At 42.0% G+C, this 25505-nt stretch overlaps 1 protein-coding gene across 4 annotated transcripts in view; it reads right to left on the bottom strand.

The window, feature by feature from the left end:
• LOC111079813 (ran-binding protein 16) overlaps positions 1 to 25505 on the bottom strand; it is a 161605-nt gene that overhangs the window by 13810 nt on the left and 122290 nt on the right. The window lies entirely within an intron of this gene.

Here is a 25505-nt window from a genome sequence, read left to right as displayed (position 1 = left end):
GGTTTCTCTAGCTCTTATAGTCTCTGAGATCCAGGCGCTCATCAAGACGGACGGACGGACAGACGGACATGGCTATATAGACTCGGCTATTGATGCTGATCAAGAATATATATACTTTATGGGGTCGGAAACGTTTCCTTCTCTGCGTTGCACACATCCACTTTTACTACAAATCTAATACACCCCTTAACTCTTTTTTGAGTACGGGTATAAAAAATGAAGGCTTTGTAAACTACAGTCAGGTATTGGATCCCAGATATAAGCTCCCAAGCAAAATACATTTAAGAGATGTGCTGATGCTTAATATGTTCAAAGAAACTACTGCTAAATTGTTAACGATACTAGAAGATATTTCGGATATATTAGTCACATGTGACTTGTGGACATCGAGGGCCAACGATAGTTTTTTGACCGTCACATGTAACTTTGTTTATAATTATAATTTGAAAACAGCATCATTGGCCACAAGAAAATTATTAGACACAACAAACCATTCGGCGCAAAATATTGCAAACACTTTGCAAGATGTTTTAAATCATTGGAATGTCCTCGAAAAAACAGTTTGCATTGTTACGGACAATGCCAGCTCAATGCTGAAAGCATGTGAAATATTAAAAATTCAAAATCTTCTATGCTTTGCTCATACTCTGAATCTGGTGGTTCATGATGGTTTAAAATTCGACAACGACGATTTAGTAAAAGCTTTGTTTACAAAGTGTAAGACCATAGTAAGGTTTTTTAAGCACAGCACCATATCGGGTGAAAAATTTAAAATGGCTCAAGATGAATTCTCTTATACTTTGTTACAAGAAGTACCAACAAGGTGGAACAGTTTCTACCTTATGATCCAGCGTATATTAGCAACAAATGATGCCATTTCTACAGTTTTATTATCAACTACAAAAGCACCGCTACCATTTACTGTTGAAGAAATTAATATATTAAAAGATTTAGAAAAAATATTTGCCTTTTTCCAACAAGCAAGCGAAAAAATTTATGGTGGAAAATATGTGACGATTTCGCTTATAATACCGATGGCATATGGACTCTACCGCAAACTTGAAAATCTTCTACCACAACTACAAACTTTGCAAGGGAAAAAAATGCAAAATACTTTATTAGAGTCCATAAAAAAACGTCTTTCCATTTATGAGCAACGGTCATTAACCAGAATGGCTACAATATTGGATCCACGATTCAAAAAAAACGGTTTTCAGCATTATTCAAATACTGAACAAGCATCAACAGCTTTTGAAAACGAGCTTGTAAATTTGTCGGTCAAAGAAAACCCTGTCAATTTGAGCCCGGCAACGGAGACCAAAACTCACGACACATTTTTTGATTTTTTGGATGAAAGACCTATAAGCAAACAAACAAACGCACGAACAGATGCAATTATTATTAAAAGACAATATCTAGAAAGAGATATAGCCGCCCAAGAAATGGATCCTCTTTTATGGATTATGGTAAACTAAAATAACGAATTATCAATACTCAAAAAATATATATGTATTTATATTAAATTATATTTCAGGTCAACCAAACGGATTTTCCCTTGCTGAAAAGGCTATTCTTAAAATACTTGTGCATCCCCGCAACATCCGTTGAGTCCGAAAGAGTATTTGGCAAGGCGGGCCAAATTGTTTCAGAGAGGCGAACCGGGCTCAAAGAAGAAAACGTGAACATACTTTTATTCTTAAACCAAAACTTTTGGATAACAAAAAATTAATATATTATATGGATTTTCTTGTTTATAATTTAAGCAAACTTTAATACTAACCAAATATGTATGGATTTTCATATTTAAAATTATAGAAAAAAGGAAGAAAGAACTACTACTACAAATCAAATATGTATATTATTGTGGGCCCTTCCACTATCGTCGACTATCGATGGCACTATCGTCCACTATCGATGGTTGTGAAAGTACTATCGTCGACTATCGTCCACTATCGATGGTTGTGAAAGTACTATCGTCGACTATCGATGGCGCCGACTACACTAGCACTAACCACTAACCATACAGTATATAGATGTGCCAGTTCATACAACGAAAGGGGCGCAGCTGAGGTTTCTGTCCCAGCACCCCCAGGTCTTCGGCTAGGGTGCTGGGACCATTCGGCTGTGGTGCTGAGGCGTTCGGGTCGTGGGCCTGAGACGTTCGGCATTTTTTCGACATGTTCGATTCATGACGAGATGCGAAAGCAAGCTGAGAATTGCAAATGTATGTGTGTAAACAGACACGACAAAATTTTGTATCAATTCTTATTTTCTGAAACAGTTTTGAGTTTCGTTTCCAGGTTACGTAAATGTGTGTGTGCCATGTATTCACACATACTGTGCTTGTGTGTGGGCTCTACAATTTTTGGCCGCTTGAATTGGTTTTTCGTTTTGTTTTGAGGGCTGATGTGATGTAGCGACCTATTCAGGGCCGGATCAACCCTCAACCGGGCCCTGGGCAACCATCAATCTGGGGCCCTCCTCTATTTTGTATTTTTTTCAGTGGCTATTATATATTTTATTCATTATTTGGAGTTTTGTTTTTTCAACAAAAATGTTCTGCTATTTCTAGGAGGGCCCTAGGCAACTGCTAATCCGGCCCTGGACCTATTCCCGTCGTAAGACTTCATATTTTCTTGGTGTGTTCTGTCGCTCGACTCGACTCGACGCGGGACAAAGCCGAAAGCAGAGGCAAAGGCTAGCCTAAAAGAGAATGGAAGAAATACCCCGCGCGCCCGACACAACATCAGCTTTTCAAAACAAAACGAAAAATATTTTATGAACGGCTTCGTCAATGCCTCAACCCGCGTCGAGTCGAGTCGAGCGGCATTTTTTCGACATGTTCGATTCATGACGAGATGCGAAAGCAAGCTGAAAATTGCAAATGTATGTGTGTAAACAGACACGACAAAATTTTGTATCAATTCTTATTTTCCGAAACAGTTTTGAGTTTGTTTTGAGTTTCGTTTCCAGGTTACGTAAATGTGTGTGTGCCATGTATTCACACATACTGTGCTTGTGTGTGGGCTCTACAATTGTTGGCCGCTTGAATTGGTTTTTCGTTTTGTTTTGAGGGCTGATGTGATGTAGCGACCTATTCAGGGCCGGATCAATTCTCAACCGGGCCCTGGGCAACCATCAATCTGTGGCCCTCCTTTATTTTGTATTTTTTTCAGTGGCTACTATATATTTTATTCATTATTTGGAGTTTTGTTTTTTCAAAAAAATTTTTCTGTTATTTCTAGTTATTCCCATTGGAAATTGGGATCGCGATCAGGTACCAAATGTACAACCCTTTTTTGTTTGCTTTGTTCCCAATTGGCAGTTGGGCCCGCAACCTTCCAAAAGGTATTTTTTGTTCATTTTTTCCATATTTTAGGTTTGGTTAACGAATTTTAGCTCCAAAGTCTCTCCATAGATTTTAATGAGCGATACCTTGAACGACGCCCAATTAATGCACCTATACACAAAAGTATAGAGGACACATGATATAATTTTTTTTCGACTTTTCCTGAGGTTTTAAAGTCAAAATTCCGTAAAAAATACCGCACAAAAATCATCATTTTTGCATTTCAATGCTTTATATTTCCCAGACGGTAAGCTATAATCATACAGTGTTTGGGCTTAACTTCTAGCTGTTTTAATTATTTTCTATCTTATAGCAAAGTTCTTTACAACCAGACGTAAGATACTAGAGTTATGTTAAAAAACAAGCGCTACCTCTGAAAAAAGCTTTAAAAAAAATACCAGATTTCAAAAATTCTGCAAAAAAAAGTTCTGCCATAGAAAAAAAACCATAATTCTTTAAAAAATTTTAAATCCCCATATCTATCAGAAAAAGTCGGTTTGGATCCTTGAGGAAAAAAAAAGTTCGATTTTGTCGAGTAGTGCTATCGATAGTTCTCCACCTCTACTATCTACGTCACCCTTGATCAGGTTGTGCATAAAAATCACCCCAAGCATTTTTCTACAACTAACTAAGGTTGGAAGGTTTATTAAAAGCAATCTACGAGGGTAAGATGGCAGTCTCACACCTGCATCCCAGTTAAGGCCACGCAGAGCAAAAAGTAAACAGTTTTTCCGGACTGATTCTATACGGTCCTGGTGTATTTCGTACTGGGGGCACCATACACAAGAGCCGTACTCTATTATCGGACGTACAAGCGAGATATAGAGAGTCTTCGTTATATATGGCTCGTCAAACTCTTTTTACCACCTTTTTATAAACCCAAACACGCCCAAGCATGACCTTATTTACCATAGTAGAAATGTGTTCAGAAAACTTTAACTTTGGGTCTAGTTTAACACCAAGATCATCAACCAAGGTAATTCTCTCAAGAGAAACACCGCAGAGGCTATAAGGAGCCAAAAGGGGGCTGGAGCGATGAAATGTCATTACTTTGCATTTCGAGGCATTTAGGTGTAACATATTTGCACAACACCATGACTGAAAGTTATTGAGATCGGATTGCAAGCGAGAGTGAAATGAAATGTCCTTATACTGGACACAAAGTTTAACATCATCCGCATACATGAGTACTCGAGAGTTTGTTAATTCTGAAGATCATTAATAAAGAGTGTGAATAGTAGGGGGCCTAGATGGCTGCCCTGTGGTACTCAAGAAGTACTCTTAACAGGTGAAGAGAAGGAGTTTTTGAAGAGGACTCTTTGAGACCTAGAACGAAGGTAGCTAGAAATCCATCTCAAAAGATTAGGCGGAAACCCCAATAGGTCAAGTTTTTGTGCTAGAAGGGAATGGTTTACAGAACCGAATGCTTTACTGAAATCAGTGTAAATAACATCCGTCTGCAAGTTACCTTGGAAGCCTTTAATGATAAAAGAGGTAAACTCTAATAAATTGGGGGTTGTTGATCGCCGCCTTATAAATCCGTGCTGAGACGGAGATATAAGTGATTTGCAGAGATGTTGCAAATGCGGAGCTAACTTTTTTTCAAACAGTTTAGGAATAGCGAATAACTTAGATATACCTCTATAATTATTTGCATCAGACTTGCTACCTTTCTTATGGAGCGGGATAATAAAAGATTCCTTCCAGATGGGAGAGCATGAAGAGTTAATGGACAGGGGGAATAGTTTAAGAAGGGTCCACACAGAGCGTCGGGACCTGGTGAAAACACTGGCTTAACTAGTCGAAGATCATGAAGCAGTGATCTTTCATTCGACAAGGGGCTGAAGATGCCATTCGACCTTAGTAAACTGTATGGATACGGCTGACCAGAGTAGCTTTCATGATAATAGGTTGTTTGGCAAAATTTGGCAAAAAGATCGGCAATTGACTGATCATTGTTTGCTGACATATTAAGAAATGATAGCGAGGATGGATGTGCGGACGTTCTACGCTTACTATTTACGAAGCTGTTAAACTGTCTAGGGTCCTGTGAAAATGTATATAGGTCATTTTTATAGCATTGAGCGTTAACGGAGAAATTTGACCGAGCTATTACATAGCGAGACAGAGAAGAGGGAGAACCAACTCCTCGAACGTTGTTAACAAGTCTTGATTTTAAGTTTTTTAGACTGGATAAGTCTTTGGTAAACCAAGGAGGCTTCCCAGATCTAACCGGACAAGAAAGTGGGACACAAGAATCAAAAAATGTGTCAAGTACATTGTAAAAAATGTTTGTGCCTTTCATAACGTCAGTGCACAAGTACAGAGCGGACCAATCAAAATCCCTAATGAGGTTATTAAGTGAGTGTCCATGACCAAGAGCCGATCATATTGCTGTTTAAAGCCCACGATCAGCTCTTTGAAGCCACTCCGCGATTGCTTTATGAACGAACGCATGTCGTTTTCCACAGCACGGCATTCCTCACAACTATAATGCAGCCCTTTGTTTTGGGATATGGCATCTACTACACGGCCCGAGATCCCTACACATTTTTCGTGCACTACGCTTTCGCAAAGACAGCAAGAGATATTGGGCTGGTCATGGGTGATCTGCTTCTTGCAGTTGTTTTTTGAAAGCAAAATCCATAATGATGTCTTTTAATTATTATTTTTCGAGAAAACAAATTGCAATCAGACCAATGTACAGCGCAAATGCTTTGAGCGATGCTTAAAGCGAAATGGGTAAAATTGTGATGAGAGAGGAGAGTGGTTGCAGCAATAGCTTATAAGTGAGAGTGTTACTGCACAGAAAGCTTTTTTCAGAAGTAGCGGAACTTTTTTAAATAACTTCAGTATCTTACATCTGGTTGTAAAAAAAACTTAGCCATTCTGAAAAGCTAATTGATGCAGCTAGGAATTGGACCAAAGTGAAATTTTGACTTTAAAAACTCTGAAAAAGTAGGTGCATTAATTAAGCGTTGTTCAAAGTATTTTTGATTAAAATCTACAGAGAAATGGCTGAGCTATAATTGATTGAACAACCCTCCAAAAATCACAAAAAAAAAACCAGCAAAAAATCATAATTTTTCATTTGAAAGCTTAATATTTCCCAAACGGTAAGCTGAAATCAAAGAGTGTATGGGTCTTATTTATAGCTGCATTTTTTAGTTTTTCAGAATGGCAAACTTCATTACTTGAGTTATGTGGAAAAAAACCGTACTTCATACTTCGTACTTCATACCTCCAAAATCTTTTTTAACGAGAAGGAACGTGTGAGTCGCTTCTGGGGACGCGACTCTACCTATACCCGTACTCAGTCAGTATATACATACATACCAACAGAAAATTCTTCATTCTGGCTATAATTATGATCCGATCTGATTCAGATTCGGCAGTCTGGTAGATATGGTCATTCTCTATGATACTGCGTTTTTAGTTTTATCGTATCTTTAAAAATGTGCCTGCCACAGATTTTCGTCCTTTGTGGGGGCGGATGGGGGCGAAATTTTGAAATACACTTGTAGTAGTGTGATATCACATGAGTGTGGAAATCAAATTTAGTTTCTCTAGCTCTTATAGTCTCTGAGATCTAGACGCTCATCGAGACAGACAGACAGACATGGCTATATCGACTCAGCTATTGATGCTGATCAAGAATATATGTATATACTTTATGGGGACGGAAACGTTTCCTTCTCTGCGTTACACACATCCACTTTTACCACAAATCTAATATACCCCTTAACTCTTTTTTGAGTACGTGTATAATAAAGCGAGTCAAAGATGACGGGTCTAAACTTCAATAGACTAGATTGCTGGCAACGAGTCGCCTAAGCCCAGCAGATCATTTGGAAGCGTTGGAGTGCGGAGTATTTGACTCTGCTCCAACAGCGTGCCAAATGGCGACATCGATCCAAGTCAAAGACGTCGTCTGTATCATGGACGAAACACCCTAACGGGCCTTAGCACGGGTGATCGAGGTCATCGCTGGAGCATCCATAGGACACCATCTGGAACCAATTGATGACCCGTCAACGACTTCAGACGTATTTTTGTATCGCTCCGCCGCACAGTGGCGTGAGTGACCCTAAAAGTGACGTTTAATTCAAAACACAAATTTTGGAGTTGAGGAATCAACTCAATATGCGGTAAAAGAAGATAAAATTCTGCATTAGGGAGTGAAAAAATTATGGCCCTATGTCTAATCAAAAATTAATTTTTGAAAATGGAAACAATAAATTTGAATCCTTAACAATTTTCGTAAATTTTTTTTCGAATTGAAAACTTTTAGTAAATATAGGGAAACCAATTAAAATAAAAAGTAACTTTGAAATTATACGTTTTTTTATCTTTAGATAGGCAAAAGTTTCTTCAACGTAACCAACCGTAACCATTCTTTCTTTATTAAATGTGTAATATATCTGCCTAACTGCCTACCAAGGGGTTTTGCAGAACGGGGCTGCCCCAAGAGAGTTATTTGAATTCAAAGTTGCCGGTAAATCACAAAACAGAGTTTTTTTTTATTTGAAGTGTCACATGTTTGTCAGCTGTTTCGATGAGCTGTTTCGGTCAGCTATTATGGTCAGCTGTAAGCTATCTGTCAATTGGAATTAATTAGACAAAGTGGAAAATCAACTTTAAGCTCAGCTTTAATCCTTAAACCACGGCGGTGCTCCCCGACTTCAGCATGAAGCAACCAAGGGAGGTTCCCCAGCCTAAAAGGCAACGCTCCCAAGAGACGCCAGGACCTGCGGCAAAACGCTCAAGGGTCCTGGCAAATATATCCTTTGCACAGATTGACAAAGAAAGGACACTTATTGGTGTCCTGGATAGAGGCAGTGCAGATGGAAGGATTCCAAGGAACCAGTGGAAGTGGGTGGAAGCGGCATTGGCCGACCGCTGCTTCGAGTTGCTGGAAAAGGACCCTGGGCCACCCCCAACCTGTAAGGACATGGGATGGTTCCAGGGCAACACGAAGATCGGAGCCTGCGAAGACGAGCGCTCCGTACAGCTGTACAAAGCAGCGGTAGCGCAAGTCGGAGAGGTCTACCCAGGTGCAAAGCTCGTCGCGGTAGACTGGAACGAAGTTCCCAGTAGACCGAGGGCCAGAATCTGGGTGCCTTTGGTGGTAGGAGGCAAGGTCTGTGGATTAGCGACGAAGGACTACAAGCTTACCGTAGCCCAAACGGAAGGTAAAACTCGTACCTGCATACTTGCAAAAAGGCACCTAAATATCTTTCTGCTCCACAATTTTAGAAATGGCGACAACACGGCGGCTAGCCTAGAAATACAGGGGACACACCTAAGACTGGTGTCGTCCTACATGGCCCACGAGGAAATCGATCCTCGTTCGCAAGCTAGCCAGCGACAGCGAGAGGTCGAATACAGGCCTCATAATAGGCTGCGACGCCAACGCTCACCACACTCAATTGGGCAGCTCGGATACAAATGTAAGGGGTGAGTCACTTTTCAGCTTCATCCTAAACTTGAATCTGGTTATTTGTAATCGGGTTTTTATAAAAACCGGCAGGAGGTTATCGACCTCACGTTAGTGTCTGACAAACTGTCAGACATAATTAAAAGTTGGAAAGTCCTAGAGGACCACTCCTTCTCTGATCATAGGTATATTGAGACAGTCCTATCTCTCGAAAACCCTAAACCCACTGACTACATAAACCCCAGGAAAGCCAACTGGGACATATATAGTTCAAAAATGGAAGAACTACTTCCCCCTTTAGCACCAAAATGCCCGGACACCCAAGATGATCTTAATCGTCTAGTGGACAAATTCACGGAAGCATGCAAAAATGACTTCATGGCAGCATGCCCCTCAACCAAACCTAAGGGGAAAAAGAACCCCACTGGTGGTCAGAACAAATAGATATCCTACGTAAAAGCTGCAGGACTCTTTTCAATAGAGCCAAAAGCCACAACGAGGAGGAACACTGGGCAAACTATAAGAGTAAGCTAGCCCTATATAAGAAGGAAACTAGGAGAGCAAAAAGAGCCTCTTGGCAAAAATTCTGCTCTGACATTGAGGTGACTTCGGAAGCTGCAAGGCTTAGTAAGATCCTCTCAAAAACAGCCCCCTCGGTGGGGTACCTCAAAAGAATGGATGGTACGTGGACCAACTCTAGTGAGGAATCCCTACATATTCTACTTGAGACACATTTTCCAGGGTGCACAACCATCGAGCCGGCAGACCCCCCCTCTGATGGCCCGGCAACATCGATGGCGCACATCCTCACAAAAAGGAACATCAGCTGGGCAATAAATAGCTTCAGTTCCTTCAAATAACCTGGTCCCGACCAGGTCACTCCGGCTCAATTACAAAAAGCCGGAGAAACAGCCATTAACTGGCTGCAATGCATCTTCAGGAAGATACTGGTAGTGGGAAAAATTCGCCACGACCGGCTTAGGGCTAAAATTGTCTTCCCCCAAAGCAGGGAAAGCCTCACACTCAACCCCAAAGGACTTCAGACCAATCAGTCTATCGTCCTTTCTTCTCAAAACCTTTGAGAGACTAGTCGGGCTACACGAGATGGCTCATCAGTTTGTTATCAGCCTAATATGGGTCCCCGGCCACCAGGACATTGAAGGCAACTGCATAGCAGATGAGCTGGCCAGAAATGGAACTACAATCCCCCTTTTCCAAGACAAGGAGGACATTCCTATGCCAATGGCCACTTGAAAGCACATTATAAAAGAGCACAAGCTACTAGCAGACAATAGGTGGCAAACTGTACCACAATGTCGCATAACTCGGCTAACATGGCCTTGTATCACAAAGAAGCGCAGTTGTAGAGATGAGGACGAGGAAGAAACGGTGGAACACCTATTCTGCTCCTGTCCGGCTCTCAGCAGAAGGAGGCTACAATACCTGGGAATGAACGACGTATCGGACATGTCTAATTTGAGTCCAAGAAGGATCGCAAACTTAATAAGGGCCTGGCCAAATCCGCTCAGAAGCAGGAAAGACCTGCACGGTGAAAGACGCGGGTATGAATCCGGGTGGGTCCCATCCCAAACCTGGGATGGGTGGAAAGACAACACCCAAAACTGATACCATGGTAGGGCAGCTAAGCAACATTGCGGCTGCTCAACCTTCTGGTGAAGCGGCGGGTGATGGCTTACCATCAGCCAGCGTCCAAACCAAAAAATTCAGTTATGCCGAAAAGAGGAGTGCTGGGCACATACTCCGTCGGCAGAACGCAAGCCAGGAAGTCAGTCCAACAGCAGACTGGCTGAAGAAAGTGGAATGGGCCTCGGTGGTGTTGCCCAACTTCAGTATGGAGCCACAGAAGGTGGACGCCCAACCGAAGAGGCAGCGCTCTCAAGAGACGCCCGGACCTGTCGCGAAGCGATCCAGGGTCACACCGAATGTATCCTTCGCGCAGATTGCCAAGGAGAGGACGCTGATAGGCGTTCTCGACAAAGGCAGCGCGGAGGGGAAAATACCCAGAAGCCAGTGGAAGTGGGTGGAAGCGGCACTGGCCGACCGCTGCTTCGAGCTTCTCGAGAAGGATCCCGGGCCACCCCCAGTCTGCAAAGACATGGGATGGTTCCAGGGGAGCATCAAGGTGGTAGCCTGCGAGGATGAGCGCTCCGTAAAGCTATACAAAGCTGCGGTGGCGCAAATCGGTGAGGTCTATGCCGGGGCAAAGCTCGTCGCTGTGGACTGGAGCGAGGTGCCCAGTAGGCCAAGGGCCCGTATATGGGTACCGGCCACTTTCAAGGAGCCCGAGCGGATCCTCACGATGTTGCAGAGATGCAACCCCACACTGCCAACCTCAGATTGGAGGGTGGTCAAAGTGGAGGCATCAAAGGGCCCCACAAATCAGGCAGTGGTAGTCCTAAATAAGGAATCGCTAGCCCCGATCGAGGCAGCCAGGGGAGAGCTTAACTTCGGCTTCAGCTCGGTGACCATGAAGGTCTATAAGTCGGACGCAGCGACCGAGGCGCGTCCTGTCAACAACCCAGTTGAGCAGGACGTTGCCTTGGAGATCGAGGCACCCGAAGTAGACCCGGAGCCGGAGCCGGCCCTGGAGAGCTACTCCTCGGAGACGGAGCTGATGCTCGATTTTGAGGCGTTGTGTCGGGACGAGATACTCGACGACTCTGACGCCGACATAACAGTGGTGGAGAACGTTTCTAATGAAGTCTCTGAGGCTTCTGCAGATAAATCTCCACCACTGTAAAGGAGCATCCGCTGCCCTGATACTCCGCTTAGTCGCAAGCGGAGGGGGACATAGTCCTAATCCAAGAGCCCTGGGTGGTAGGAGGCAGGGTCTGTGGATTAGCAACGAAGGACTACAAGCTGATTGTAGCCCAAACTGAAGGTAAAATCAGAACCTGCATATTAGCAAGAAAGCACCTAAATATCTTTCTGCTCCACAATTTTAGCAATGGCGACAATACGGCAGCTAGCCTAGAGCTACAAGGGACACGCCTAAACCTGGTGTCGTCCTACATGGCTCACGAGGAAAGCGATCCTCCCAGTAACCTCGTTCGCAAGATTGCCAGCGACAGCGAGAGGTCGGATACAAGCCTACTAATAGGCTGCGATGCCAACGCTCATCACACCCAATGGGGGAGCTCGGATACAAATGCAAGGGGTGAGTCACTTTTCAGCTTCATCCTGAACTCCAACCTAATTATCGGTAATCGGGGTAATGACCCCACTTTTATCATAAAAAACCGTCAAGAGGTTATTGACCTCACTCTATTGTCTCACAAACTGTCAGACACAATGGAAAGTTGGAGAGTCCTAGAGGACCACTCCTTCTCCAACCACAGGTACATCGAGACAATCCTATCGCTCGAAAGCACCATACCCACTAGCTATATTAACCCAAGGAAAGCCAACTGGGATGTGTATAGTGCAAAAATGGAGGAATTACTCCCCCCCCCCTAGCCCGAAAATGCCCTGACACACAAGACGATCTTAATCGTCTTGTGGACAATTTCACGGAAGCCTGCAACAAGGCCTTCATGGCAGCTTGCTCCCCAACCAAACCAAGAGGGAAAAAGAAACCCCCCTGGTGGTCTAAACATATAGATACCCTCCGGAAAGACTGCAGGACTCTCTTTAGCAGAGCCAAAAGCAGCAGCGAGGAAGCGCACTGGGAAAATTACAAAAGTAAGCTAACCCTGTACAAAAAAGAAACAAGGAGAGCAAAAAGGGCCTCTTGGCACAAATTTTGCTCCGAAATTGAGGACACGTCAGAAGCCGCAAGGCTACGCAAGATCCTGTCAAAAACATCCCCCTCGGTGGGATACCTCAAGAGAACGGATGGTACGTGGACTAACTCTAGTGAGGACTCCCTACACATTCTACTCGATACTCATTTTCCTGGGTGTACGACCATCGAGCCGGCAGACACCCCAAGTGAAGGCCCGGAAACCTCGATGGGGCACATCCTCACAAAACGGAATATTAGCTGGGCAGTAAACAGCTTCAAATCCTACAAATCGCCTGGCCCGGACCAAGTCATTCCGGCTCAGTTGCAAAAAGCCGGGGACATGGCCATCAACTGGCTGCAAAGTATCTTCAGGAAGATACTGACAGTGGGAAAAATCCCCCGAGCTTGGTTAGGGGCTAAAATAGTCTTTATCCCCAGAGCAGGGAAACCCTCACACACAACCCCAAAAGACTTCAGACCAATAAGTCTATCGTCCTTTCTTCTCAAAACCTTTGAGAGACTAGTCGGGCTGCAGCTGAGAACAACTATAAATCCTCAGTGGCAGTCAGGCGCTCAACATGCCTACCGAAAAGGAAAATCCACGGAAACAGCACTCCATGAAGTAATCTCGGCGGTAGAGAAATCTCTACAAGTCAACGAATACTCCTTAATCGCTTTCCTAGACATTGAGGGAGCTTTTAACAACGTCATACCAGGAGCCATCACAGAGGCCCTGACTGACCTGGGAGTGGATCGTCACTTGATGATGCTCATAGATCAATTGCTCACATGCAGGACAGTGACATCATCAATGGGATCGTCCACTCAGTCTAGGTATGTCAACAGAGGCACCCCGCAAGGTGGTGTCCTGTCTCCCCTTCTATGGAACATAGCAGTCAATAAGATACTGTGTGACCTGGAAGGGGGGGCTGCAAGGTGGTAGCATACGCGGACGACGTTGCCATTATTTTCTCGGGAAAATTCCCTCAAACACTCTGCGATCTAATGACCGCAAAGCTCGCGCGACTCTCAGAATGGACAGAGTCGCGTGGACTGGGAATCAATCCCTCTAAAACGGAACTTGTATTGTTTACAACCAAATACAAAATCCCGTCCCTCAATCCCCCAATACTAAACGGATGTAGGCTCTCCTTCAGCGACTGTGCCAGTTACTTAGGGTTGGTAATTGACAAAAAACTTAGCTGGAACCTGAGCATCAAAGACAGAGTGAAGAAGGCTACGATAGCACTCTATACTTGCAAGAAAGCCATTGGGCTAAAATGGGGCATGAACCCAAGAATAGTCTAATGGATTTACCTGGCAATAGTCAGACCAATACTACTCTACGGAGTCGCAGTGTGGTGGCCTGCCCTATCGAAGGGGACCATCACTAAACAACTGGGCAAGGTGCAGCGCACTGCAGCCCTATGCATCAGTGGAGCTCTAAGCACAACACCAACGGATGCGCTAAATGCTATCCTATGCTTGCAGAGCCTTGACCTTGCAGGTAAGGAGCAGGCAGAAATGGCAGCAATCCGTCTTAGAGACTCTGAGCAATGGGTGTCACATCACACCGGTCATGCGTCCATCCTAAATGGAAACAAAATCGTCCCCACAAAAACGGACTACTGCGTTCCGAGGAGATATACAGATACCCCCTTCGAGACAATCATCCCTCACAGAAACATCTGGCTTGAGGGACCACCTGGTCCAAAGGGAGCCATTCGAATCTTTACTGATGGCTCAAAGCTGGACAACAAGGTCGGAGGAGGAATCTACTCCGAACAGCTGAACATAAGACAGTCCTTCAGGCTCCCGGATCACTGCAGTGTCTTCCAAGCAGAAGTCATAGCGATCAAGGAGGCCTTGAGCTGTCTTCAGGAAATAGCCCCTGCGGCAACTCATATAAATATCTATAGTGATAGCCAAGCTGCGATCAAATCGCTGAATGCGATAACATCAAGCTCGGCCACCGTGGCAAACTGTCGCAAATCTCTTCATGAGATGGCTTATCAGTTCGTCATCAGCCTAATATGGGTCCCGGGTCACCAGGACATTGAAGGCAACTGCATAGCGGACGAGCTGGCAAGAGCTGGCACAACAATCCCCCTTCTCCATGATAAGGAGGATATTCGTATGCCAATGGCCACCTGCAAGCTCAAAATAAAAGAACATTTTAAGCGGATAATAAATGACAGATGGCAAACCGTGTCACTATGTCGCATAACTCGGCAAACATGGCCTAACATCAATAGGAAGCGCACCGATGAGCTTTGCAAACTCAGTAGGAGTAGGTGCAGCTCAGTCATACGCTCCCTCACGGGACACTGGCTAATAGGCACACATGCAAGCAGGCTGGGCGCCCCATATAACGACTTCTGTCGAAGCTGTAGAGATGAGGACGAGGAGGAGACTGTGGAACACCTGTTCTGGTCCTGTCCGGCTCTCAGTAGAAGGAGACTGCAATACTTGGGCGCTCCTTTTCTAATTGACATTTCGGACATGTCTACAATCAGTCCCAGACGGATCGCAGGCTTCATAAGGGCATCCGGATGGGATAATGGATAACATAGGGTCTCACGAGGGAGAAGGGAACGTAATATGCGGTATCACAACGGGCCGAAACCGGCCTAGGTGTGTCGGGTCTCTGACAATCCCGACAGCCGCTTCAACCTAACCTAACCTAATAAGGGCATCCGGATGGGACAACTGCTGACATAGTGTCTCACAAGGGAAGAGGACATGATCCACGCGGCATCACAACGGGCCGTAACCGGCCCAAGTGTGTCGGGTTCCTGGCGATCCCGACAACCGCCTCAACCTAACCTAACCTTAATCCTTAAATTTAGCTTAGGAAGAAAACGAAGTAATGCGTATGTACTAGTGTACTCTTGTTAACAGTAAACGTCTTATTGTGATCCACGTCATTAGATATAATATATGTGTCAGAGAACTACAAGTGTCACTTTTTGCCACCCTACTCACACCCAACGAAAAGTGTGTGCCGTTGCCACTCGCCACCGGCTAAGCAAAGCAAAGACACACACTTATCAAAAGTTGTGTGTGTGCTGCGAGTGCCGGCAATATCTCGCACTCACTCGCACAATGACCCGTTGTTTTTTTTTGCACGCACACAAATGTTTTTAGGCAACGAGGTGCAGGTCGCACTCATACTCAAAACGAATGTAGGAATAGGCGCAAGTGAAAAAACTGGTGCCTGTGTGTGTACTTATGTGTAATTTTCGGCCGTTTTGCTTTTCACTTGGTCGCTTGTAAGTATTCAAGTTCATTGCTACTTTGATTTTGCCAGCTTCCGCTGTTTTTGAAGAAATGACTCCAGAAACAATTAAAAAGGAAATTGAGCGTGGTGTATATACCATAGCTCCAATACACAAAGGCAAAAGTATAATTTGGACAATATTATGTGACATTTTACAAGAGGACCAAACTGTGCTAAAAGGGTGGGTTTATTGCAATACATGCGGAAAAGTGCTCAAATTTGTTTGCCACCAAACTTCAAATTTGTCCCGTCACAAATGCTGTCTGTCTTTACGACAGCCGACGGAAGGAAAAAAAGTTTCTAACTTGGACAAAAAAACAGCTTTAATTTGTTAAATGGATGAATAAATTATAATTTCTTGAGAAGAATATTATTTTGTATTAGGTTTTCATCTTGGAGAATAAAGTTAATTCTTCGTGCTTGTCATATTTCGACTAAGCGACGTTTTTCCAGCAGCAGGTACTAAAAAAAGCAACAAAGCGAAGGCTTGCAAAAAAAACACATAACACCCAAAACACTCTATACATTTTGTGCCTCAATTTTTGTGCTTCCCTTTTCACCCCATCCTTCTTTCGACTCCGATGCGTCAACGTATGCCACACACACTCATGCACACAGCTACCTATTCACTTTTGTTACTTGTGTGTCCAAACACTCATGCATTATTGTATTGTACACTCAGTTGTCCGGTGGTTACAAACACCGGGTGTTAAAATCACCTTACATTTACCCGGTGCACCTTAAGTGCCGGTGGCTTGACGCAGTTCTCTGATATGTGTCTCTTAAATTTGTATTAAATAGTACGTCTTTAATTGTGTTTCACGTCTTTAGCTAGGGTGTTTGTTTGTAAACGGTAAATATTTATTTCAAAATATGTTATAACAGATTTTAGCTGACCTATTACCTTTGCATTTTTACGAACACTATTTTAAAACTTGCAAAATCAACCGAATTCACTCGCCTTCAACTATATAATATAATGAAAGACAGCGACCAAACAAATTATAACGACAATTTATTTTTCTTATCTGAATATATGAGGAATATTGTTAAGCCATCAGATAATGATGTGTGGAATTTGACCGCGTAATGGATGATTTCATCCGTGGGTTTAAGTTTCGGTTGAGAAGATCAAGTCGGACACACAATCGATTTTTCTTTTAATTCAAGAACGTCAAAGCGCGGTCGAAAGGAACTTTCTTTCGAAGAATGTGGAGTCGATAAAAAATGAAAGAAAACAAGATGTTTAAGAGAAAGCTCTCTTTTTCTCCTTTGTCAGAACTAGCTTTTGCAACGCAAGCCCAGTTGAGGAAATGTTGTAATGTAAAGGCGTCTAAAATAGTTATGGCTGTGGTTATTTCTTCCCCAATAACTGCGACGAACACTATAAATCATTGACAAAAGTTCGGAGATCACTATGCTGTCTAAAGAAGACGCGTTGGCTGTGTTGGTTGATGCTAAATTGTCCAGACATCAATATAACTTTATTCGAAACTCTGCACCAGAAAAATTTCCATCTTACACAATAGTTCAAAAAGCAAAGCAGGATTGTTCTCCACATAAGTCAGACATCACCATAAGCGAAACTGAATCTAAAATAAAGCTTCAGGCTATTCTTAATCTCACAGCTCAACGTTTGATTTTAGTTCCGGATTGTGTTATTAACAACACAGAATACAATAATGAGAATCTTACACTCATTTCAAAATGGGGTTCGATGAAGGCTCGGCTCACAGCTCATACAATCCTTTAATGGTCCTGAATGTAGCGATTCCTCAGTTTTAATAACATCAATTGTACCTTTGAGACTTGTGTGCAAGAGCAATGTACCTTGTCAAAATCCAAGACCATCGTCTACAAGTTTTTGCCGACCACTCAAAATAGCCTTTATCAAAGAAACAACAATTGTTTCACAACAAGAACGAGAAGGAACGTGTGAGTCGCTTCTGGGGACGCGACTCTACTTATACCCGTACTCAGTCAGTATATACATTTTTGAGCTTATGATTTTTAAGAATTTTAGAAAAAAAAAAAAATTTTACATTTTACATTTTTTTGCTACATATGATATCTACATCTACATATACAATGTATATTCTACATCTAACATGTAGATTGTACATGTTCCAATTAGATTCTACATCTCCTCCGTTAGGGGTTGCTCGCGCACTGAACGCGGCAGAATGTGCGAGCGAGAAAAAAAATGAGATGCGTTGTCGGTGGCGGGAGGGGGAGGGGAAGCAACTGAAAATTAATTTCTTGATTCTGGCTATAATTATAATCCGATCTGATTCAGATTCGGCAATCTGGTAGATATGGGCATTTTCTACGATACTGCGTTTTTAGTTTTATCGTATCTTTAAAACTGTGCCTGCTACAAATTTTCGTCCTTTGTGTGGGCGGAAGGGGGCGGGGCGAAATTTTGAAATACACTTGTAGCAGTGTGATATCACATGAGTCTGGAAACCAAATTTGGTTTCTCTAGCTCTTATAGTCTCTGAGATCCAGGCGCTCATCAAGACGGACGGACGGACAGACGACCATGGCTATATAGACTCGGCTATTGATGCTGATCAAGAATATATATACTTTATGGGGTCGGAAACGTTTCCTTCTCTGCGTTGCACACATCCACTTTTACCACAAATCTAATATACCCCTTAACTCTTTTTTGAGTACGGGTATAAAAAGATAAAGTAATGGCTGAGCTCGACCACCTAACAATGTCAAAGGTATGTTTAGGAGATAAGCATCCAGAGGTCAAACATGAATTGATTCTTTCAATGATAAATGGAAAGATTTGCAATGCATTAACGCAAACCACTTCGACACAAAAATGTTATTTATGTGGTTCCACCAGCAAAGATTTCAACGCTATTGATCGGATGATAAGAAGAAAAATAGTTACTGAGATCCTGCAGTATGGTATTTCAGTCTTGCATGGCTGGAATTCCAATTACCAATGATGGAAACACCGCGCGAAGATTTTTTCAAAATTCAGAAGTTTCTGCGAAAATTACTTGGGTTGATCTCCAGCTAATAGAAAGGTTCCATACCGTAATGGTTGTCGCTGCAACAAAGAATCATTCCAGGACTACGCTCATGAAACTGCTAGATACTTTGTAAAGTTGTATCCGTAGAATTATATGCCACCAACGATACACAAATTTTTAATTCACGGTACTGAAATTAGTTCCAACGCTTTGTTACCAATTGGCCAACTCTCAGAAGAAGCTCAAGAAGCTCGGAACAAGGATTTCAAAAAGTATGGAGAGTGTTATTTGAGAAAAATGGATAGAATAAAGAGGAACCAAGATATTTTGAATAATGTTTTAATAAACTCTGATCCAATAATATCTTGCAAACGGAAGTTACCGAAAGAAGCGTTGTCCCATTTAAAAGCTTATGAAATAAATGAAAGCGACATGTTCATGCATTTTTACCACGATTCTTATTATTCTTCATGTATATAATACATCTAATAATAGATTAGGGAAAATTTCAGCGGTCTAAATTATGGAAATACTATTTTTGTTGTGAAAAAACCGAATATTAGGAAAATTGACTGAAATAAAGTAATAAAAAAAAAATACCCTACGGAATATCCAAAAGTAAATGATTTGTACTTTTGTTGATCAAATACAAAATACAAAGGTATAACATGGTCAAATTTTTGGACGGTTGAATTAATCGTCACTTTTGGGGTCTCTCACTCCACTGTGCACCGTAAAAATAAATTAATCGCAATTAATTCGCGAAAAAACGCTCGGGGTATGCAAGGGTACTTGTGCTCGTGCTTCCCATGAAAATCGTCAAACCGTGTAATAAAGAATAATAGAAATAATAGAAAAAAACAACGAGAAGGAACGTGTGAATCGCTTCTGGGGACGCGACCCGTACCCGTAACCGTACTCAGTCATATATACATTTTTGAGCTTATGATTTATGTAGAATTTTACAAAACTTTACATTTTACATTTTTTTGATACATCTTGAATCTACATCTAAAATTTGTATTCTACATCTAACATGTAGATTATACATGTACCATTTAGATACTACACTTTCACCGCCAGCGGGGGATCGCGTATATAACGAGGCAGAGTGTGCGAGCGAGAAAGAGATGAGTAGCGGGTCTCTTGCTGGAGGAGGTGGGGGAAGCAACTGAAAAGGGGGCGGGGTGCAATTTTGAAATACACTTGTAGCAGTGTGATATCACATGAGTCTAGAAACCAAATTTGGTTGCTCTAGATCTTATAGTCTCTGAGATCTAGGCGCTCATCTAGACGCTCGGAATTTCCTCTTCACCTACCACGCATACACACACACAGTCCTCTGCTGTGTCTTCTGCATGGAATTACGAAGAAGGGCTAACGATTACGTCAGCCGATATTTACACTGACTTAGAATAGTTAGAAATGAAAAGGAAATTAAGCCCAGAAACTGCGAAGAATAATAATGCAGCTAAAATAACTGAGAACACTGTGCCATATAAGGCACTAGCAAACAATAGATTTGCGATACTAAGTGTCCCAAATGAAGATGAGATCGCCCAAACACCCAAGACCAACAAATTAAGGCCGCAACCTATTTATATTCGTGATGCAAATTGTGCTGAACTGGTGAAAAAAATAACTGATAAAATTGGCGCAAACGCATTCTATGTCACGTTCATAAAAAGAGGTAGCATAAATTAAACAGAAATACAAGTCAATGTCAATGACGAACAAAACTATCAATCAGTTTCGAAATACCTCGAAAATGAAAAAATGAATTACTACACCTACCAACTTAAAACGAGAAGGAACGTGCGAGTCGCTTCTGGGGACGCGACTCTACTTATACCCGTACTCAGTCAGTATATAAATTTTTGAGCTTATGATTTTTTAGAATTTTAGAATTAAAAAAAAAAAAATTTACATTTTACATTTTTTTGCTACATCTGTTATCTACATCTACATATATTATGTATATTCTACATCCAACATGTAGATTGTACATGTTCCAATTAGATTCTACATCTCCTCCGTTAGGGGTTGCTCGCGCACTGAACGCGGCAGAATGTGCGAGCGAGAAAAAAAATGAGATGCGTTGTCGGTGGCGGGAGGGGGAGGGGAAGCAACTGAAAATTAATTTCTTGATTCTGGCTATAATTATAATCCGATCTGATTCAGATTCGGCAATCTGGTAGATATGGGCATTTTCTACGATACTGCGTTTTTAGTTTTATCGTATCTTTAAAACTGTGCCTGCTACAAATTTTCGTCCTTTGTGTGGGCGGAAGGGGCCGGGGCGAAATACACTTGTAGCAGTGTGATATCACAAGAGTCTGGAAACCAAATTTGGTTGCCCTAGCTCTTATAGTCTCTGAGATCTAGGCGCTCAACAAGACGGACAGACAGACATACGGACAGACAGACATGGCTATATCGACTCAGCTATTGATGCTGATCAAGAATATATATACTTTATGGGGTCGGAAACGTTTCCTTCTTTGCGTTACACACATCCACTTTTACCACAAATCTAATATACCCCTTAACTCTTTTTTGAGTACGGGTATAAAAATCAAAGGATTACAAGTGGTTATCAAAGGAATCTAACCAACAGTCCCAATCAATGAGATAATAGATGGACTAAGGGATAAGGGCTTCGAAATCAAAATGGCTAGGAACATAATAAATAGAAATAAAATTCCCCTGCCAATGTTCAAAGTAGAACTGACACCTGAAAGTTCACCTAATCTACAAGCTTCAATATTTACTGCACCGTAGGATCACCGTTGAGGATCCACACAAACGAAATGGACCCGTCCAATGCACAAATTTCCAGGAATATGGACACACGAAAACTTATTGCACTCTACGGGCAGTCTGCGTTGCCTGTGGTGATGTTCATCTCTTTGAGGCCTGCCCCGTTAATAAGGAGGACCCATCTGTCAAAAAATGTAGCAACTGTGGGGGAAACCAACTATAGGGGTTGTCCTGTCTATAAAGAATTGAAAAATCGCCTAAAACAACAAATAACTGCAGCTCGAAACCCAGTCATCCCACAAAACTTACCATATATACCATCAACTACGACTCCAGGATTTATTTTTGCTCAGGCAAAAGCTATGTTACAAACACAGCATTCCCCTGCAAATCAATTCTAATTGACTAGTGGAATTGAGACAATCCTGGAGCTTATGCGCAATCAAAATCAGTTTAAATGGTTTGTCTAAATATATCTTTCTGGAAAGCAAATGGCATTTAACAGCACAAATGTTAGCTCTTGCAACTCGCTCAACACGTCATTGCTCATATCAGAGACTCGCCTAATAAATGAAAACTATTTTCACCTCGATAGCAATAACTTCTTTGCGACAAATCACCCCGATGCACTATGGGGAAAATTCCAATTTTTCGGGTATTAATTAATAACTTTTAAACTAAGCAAGATTTTTCGATGCGGTTTTTGTATTAATGTTATATACACCCCTAGAAACATTTTTGGAAAAGAGGGCGTGTTACGGCCTACAAATTAAAAAAGAAAAAATTTTATTTTTTGATAATATTAAAAATTGGAATATCTTTATTAATATTTACTAATTGAGTATTACTTATTGAGTTTTACTTATGGAAAAACTTCATTTTGATGAAATTCAGGAGCTAAAGAAACAATAGTTAATACTAATAGAAATTTTCTTAATTTTTTCTTAATTCATCTTCGAAATCCTCAAAAGTTTCATATGGGCCTTCAATTTCACGTAATAAGAGGATTAACAAATCGATGGGAAGGGCAAGGCCTTTATGCTTGCTGCTTGAATCAACAAAGAGACATTGCTCTTGAGTTTTTGATAGAGCTGCTGCTTTTTTTTCTCCTTTTGCTCTTTCTCCTTTTAACAAGTAAGCCAACTTTGGATGACCAATTTGTCGATTATTGTTCCCATTTGAGTCCCTTTTGTATAATTTTGTTGTGCTCATTAAACAGTTTTAATGCTTTTTTTTAAAATATTTCTTGTTTCGAACTGCCTAGTGCAGTGTCTTGTGTTCGGGCTGATGGACTGCCTACTCTTTCGGCCGATCTTGGCCCTTTTATGCAGCTGGCGATCGCACCTGAGACCCGGAAATAATTAATTCTTGCTGACTTAAGGTTATTGGATAACAATAATTGTGGGGTATGGTAACTAGGTCGAAGCTTGGTGCTTCGTTGACAATTTTTAGTGGGTCAGGGTGGTTTTGCTGAGACTGCATCCCGGAAGGTGCAGTTGAGAATTGGGTATTTGGTTTCAAAATGAGTTTTTGCTGACTCTGCATCGCGGAAGTTGAGTGGTAAGTCGATAATTTTATGCTGGATTGACTTATTGTGAAATAACGCAACTTTAACAGCTGTTAGACTTAACAGTGATCTGTTATATAACATTTTTGGTATTGGACTTTACAATTTGAAGTTTTCTTAATATGTTACCAAAAAAAAACAACCAATTTTAATACTTTGAGAAAATGACTAAATACCCGGAAAATGGGAATTTTCCCCATAGTGCGATGGTAGGACCCATGGAGGTACTGGCGTTATGATCAAGCATCGCGTCAGGCATTATCCATTGCCATCATTTGCAACAACTTATCTACAGGCAAAATCAATTAATATTCAAAAACCCAGCGGCTACCTAAACCTAGCCGCAGTATACTGCCCACCGCGCTTCTGCATTTCCGACGCAGAATTTGTAAAATTCTTCTAGGTGACCTATGTATAACAGCTGGTGACTACAATGCCAAGCACATCCATTGCGGATCCCGACTTACCAACCCGAAAGGAAGACAACTATATAACGCCACGAAAAAAGCTAGACTTTATCTCTCCGGGCAAGCCTACATATTGGGCCACAGATCCAAAGAAGCATACCGGCTTGATTGATATTGCATTACACGAAGAGTGCTGCAAGCTCAGATTCATGTAGAACACTTAACAGATCTATCATCGGCCATTCTACTTCACCTTTATGACCATAAACATCTAGCAAAAACAGATTGCCGCAAATAAAGGAAGTAAATAAGTTCCCATATTGATGGCTGCCCAAACATTTATTGTACAGATGACATTGATAGCTCAGTTGAAGCATTAGTATCCGCAATCTCATTGGCTGAAAAACTCTCAGCACCAATATTAGCAGCTAATAAACTTTTCAACAGAAGTCATATTTCTAGGAACCTGCCCCGAAAAAGCGGCTAAAAATATCCAACCATCTACTAAGCAGAGCCCTAGCCCACCAACCAACAATCCCGAGGCTATTCCGCCTATCATATTCCAATCAGGAGAAGTTACAAGAGTCATTAAAGACCAAATCTCCGTCCCCGGATTTCATCTCCCCTAAAATGATCATGGAATTCACAAGTCCAAGCCATCATCATATTGGCCTATCAGTCTACTGCCTTGCCTATCACAGATACTTGAAAAGCTGCTCCTGAATTGTATCAAACAACACCTACACATCAACGAAGGAGGAGTATGTTCGGAGCAGCAGCCATTAATAGCTCTTAAGACATTCAAAGCATATCGTCACATTTATTTCTTATACGGAAGCTCTTAAGATATCTATTGTCACGCTCATTGTAAATCGCTCTCTCAGTGCATACACGCACACGAGTATATATGTACATAAGTCCCATCTTAGTGCTTATATTGCAGTGCTTCGCCCTTTGCTATGTCCTGTCGAAAATTTTGTCGAACGCATCGCATAGCTGCTAAAAAGTGCGGGCAAATATTAATTTGTGTTAAGCAATAGCTGCAGTGGCTTTCTGCTTAAATTCTATGTTGTAATAAGTAATATTATTGATTTGACAATGGGTTTGATAACTAGAATAGGTATTATATATGGTTACATGTCTAATGAAAGTTATTAAAACACATTGTTTTGAAGGGGAATAAAAAATATGAAAAGGGGACATGTATTACAGCCAAGTTTGCAAAAGTTCAAAAGTATTCGGAAGCAGGGAAAAGATTTCCACTTATATAAGAAATTTTCACGCAAACGCGATAACAATGATTGGTCTCCGATAGAAAAAACACAAAAAATAAATACTCGACGAGAGTGCACTCGAGTGTTGCGAAAGTGTGTGCATTGCTTTCGTTTTAAACTTGTTTTGCTGAACTTAATCACAGGGAATTTTCCTGCGGATAGGTTTGAAGTCGTGAGGCCTTTTCATATCTTTGGCGTACATTTTTGTGGTCCTATCAATGTCTCTTTGCGTATTCGGAGATGGTCCCCGACTAAGATGTATTTATCTATCTGTTGTGCTTTCAAATCAGTTCACCTTGAACACGTTACAAATTTCTAGACTGACTCCTTTCTTTTGGCTTACCAGCTTTATCGCACGACAAAGCGTACCGCAGCACGTTAACTCGGACAACTCGACGAGCTTCGTTGGAGCCTGGAACGAGCTGAAGAGTCTCCAGAAGGTCTTCGAGCATCAGCAGTCGAGTCTGCAAACGTTCGTCGCTGAGAGGGAAATCGAAGGGCGGTTCATCCCTCTACGAGCACCGCACTTTGGCGGTTTGTGGGAGGCGACCGTGAAGGCAGCTAAGTCAAATTGCGTCAAATTTCCGACGCTTAACACACTAAGGGCAAGGTCGGGGCTCACCTGGCAGACACCGTGGCGATGCTAAACTCTCGGCTTCTAACGCCAGTCAGCGCCGATCGCAACGAGGGAGA

This window comes from Drosophila obscura, unplaced genomic scaffold (assembly GCF_018151105.1).
Source record: "Drosophila obscura isolate BZ-5 IFL unplaced genomic scaffold, ASM1815110v1 contig_87, whole genome shotgun sequence".
Lineage (NCBI taxonomy): Eukaryota > Metazoa > Arthropoda > Insecta > Diptera > Drosophilidae > Drosophila > Drosophila obscura.
This window is presented reverse-complemented; position numbering and strand designations above follow the sequence as displayed.